Source organism: Borostomias antarcticus (assembly GCF_949987555.1).
Source record: "Borostomias antarcticus genome assembly, chromosome: 20".
Taxonomy (NCBI): Eukaryota; Metazoa; Chordata; class Actinopteri; order Stomiiformes; family Stomiidae; genus Borostomias; species Borostomias antarcticus.
Window position 1 is genome coordinate 15,521,956 of NC_140253.1, and position 2,886 is coordinate 15,524,841.

At 50.9% G+C, this 2,886-nt stretch overlaps 1 protein-coding gene across 1 annotated transcript in view; it reads right to left on the minus strand.

The window, feature by feature from the left end:
• lrba (LPS-responsive vesicle trafficking, beach and anchor containing) overlaps window positions 1-2,886 on the minus strand; it is a gene marked incomplete at its 5' end in the record, with an annotated part of 387,967 nt that overhangs the window by 276,635 nt on the left and 108,446 nt on the right. The gene's annotated exons all lie outside the window — the stretch shown is intronic.

Consider the following 2,886-nt stretch of genomic DNA (forward strand, 5'->3'; position numbering starts at 1 on the left):
CAGACAGACAGACAGACAGACAGACGGACGGACAGACGGATAGACGGATAGACGGATAGACGGATAGACGGATAGACGGATAGATGGATAGATAGGATAGATAGGATAGATGGATAGATGGATAGATGGATAGATGGATAGATGGATAGATAGATAGATAGATAGATAGATAGTGTAACATGTCTTTAAACCCTTAAATATGTGTGTTTTTTCCCCCATGTTGAAAGCTGCCTAAGTGAATGACTTGTGCTCTGGGTCTGGACGGCTCTGTTTACCAGGACTCCCTCCTGCTCAGCATCAGCTGATATCTGCCTCCCCGCCCGCCACCACCATCAATCTGCCTGGATGGGTGACCTTTGACCCCTTGGGCCCAGAATTATCTGTGCAATCCCTCTTTCCCCACACATGGCCCTGGTAGACCCCCCCTGTCCCCCCTCCTCCTTCCTCTATGTGCTGACGGGGACAGTCGGGTTGCCAGGTTGGGTTGCCAGGTTGGGCAGCGACGGCGCACTGTAACGTGTTTGAGCATCTGAAGATAGCAACTCTAATCTAACAGAGTCTGGATAGATTTTGGTCTAAAGAGATAAAGAAACCCATCATTCAATATTGAAAATACAGTTTTACTGTAAGACAGACGACACTAAGTATTATGAGACACAAGGCAACCTGAGAGATTACAGGACAGCAGAGAGACACAGACCACGCCCAGAGAGACCACGCCCAGAGAGACCACGCCCAGAGAGACACAGACCACGCCCAGAGAGACCACGCCCAGAGAGACCACGCCCAGAGAGACCACGCCCAGAGAGACCACGCCCAGAGACACAGACCACGCCCAGAGAGACCACGCCCAGAGAGACCACGCCCAGAGAGACACAGACCACGCCCAGAGAGACCACGCCCAGAGAGACCACGCCCAGAGAGACCACGCCCAGAGACACAGACCACGCCCAGAGAGACCACGCCCAGAGAGACACAGACCACGCCCAGAGAGACCACGCCCAGAGAGACCACACCCAGAGAGACCACGCCCAGAGACACAGACCACGCCCAGAGAGACCACACCCAGAGACACAGACCACGCCCAGAGACAGACCACGCCCAGAGAGACCACGCCCAGAGAGACCACGCCCAGAGACAGACCACGCCCAGAGAGACAGACCACGCCCAGAGAGATCACGCCCAGAGAGACACAGACCACGCTCAGAGACCACGCCCAGAGAGACCACGCCCAGAGACACAGACCACGCCCAGAGAGACCACGCCCAGAGAGACACAGACCACGCCCAGAGAGACACAGACCACGCCCAGAGAGACCACGCCCAGAGAGACACAGACCACGCCCAGAGACACACAGGCCACACCCAGAGACACAGACCACACCCAGAGATACAGACAGAGAGACAGGAGGAGAGAGAGAGAAAGAGAGGGAGACAGACAGAGAGAGAGAGACAGAGGGAGAGAGAGAGAGACATAGACATAGATATAGAGAGCTACTGTATTTAGAATGTGATTTGTCCCTAAACAGAGAACACACAGGGGCAGAACAGCTGAGCACGGTGACGGAGCCACAACTAAGGAAGTCCTTGACTCAGCACAGCCTCACAGAGCACAGCCTCACATGGAGAGAGACCACACAGAGAGACCTGCTCCTAGAGGAGAACCATGGAGAGAGACCACCACAGAGAGACCTGCTCCTAGAGGAGAACCATGGAGAGAGACCACCACAGAGAGACCTGCTCCTAGAGGAGAACCATGGAGAGAGACCACCACAGAGAGACCTGCTCCTAGAGGAGAACCATGGAGAGAGACCACCACAGAGAGACCTGCTCCTAGAGGAGAACCATGGAGAGAGACCACCACAGACAGACCTGCTCCTAGAGGAGAACCATGGAGAGAGACCACCACAGAGAGACCTGCTCCTAGAGGAGAACCATGGAGAGAGACCACCACAGAGAGACCTGCTCCTAGAGGAGAACCATGGAGAGAGACCCCCACAGAGAGACCTGCTCCTAGAGGAGAACCATGGAGAGAGACCACCACAGAGAGACCTGCTCCTAGAGGAGACAGACTGGGCACCACTGCTCTCAAAGAGAGGTGGAAACCCAGCTTCACTTGTTAACTACCTGCCAACTGAACCAGGACATCAGAGATACACACTTCCCACAGATTACAAACACCCAAAAGGATGAAAACATGACCTCCATGTCTGCTGGGGGAAATACAGCAATGTGCAAACAGTCCCAAAACCTGTGAGCAGTTGTGACAGGAAAAGGACGTCCAATGGAACACGACCACCGTAAAGACTGTCCATCAGTATCCCTGAACACCACATGATCACTGAACACAGACACACTGAACATGCTACCTGAACAGTTACCATTTAAATACATGTGTAAATATTACACTGACTCATTCACTCAATTCACCTACTGGTAGTTACACTCATATTTGAACCTTCTTGTGGCTTTGATGTTTGCAAGAGAGAGAGAGAGAGACAGAGAGAGAGAGAGAGAGAGACAGAGAGAGACAGAGAGAGAGAGAGAGAGACAGAGACAGACAGAGAGAGAGAGAGAGAGACAGAGAGAGAGAGACAGAGAGAGAGACAGAGACAGACAGAGAGAGAGAGAGTTTTGGGCATATTTTTGCCCCTCCAAGGCCTATTTCCAAAGTAACTAACTGTGTTATTCTGTATAAATGATTCATCCTAGTATTGTATTAGGAGATATGAATGTAGTATTTTATTAGGAGATATGAATGTAGTATTTGATTAGGAGATATGAATGTAGTATTTTATTAGGAGATATGAATGTAGTATTTTATTAGGAGATATGAATGTAGTATTGTATTAGGAGATATGAATGTAGTATTTTATTAGGAGATATG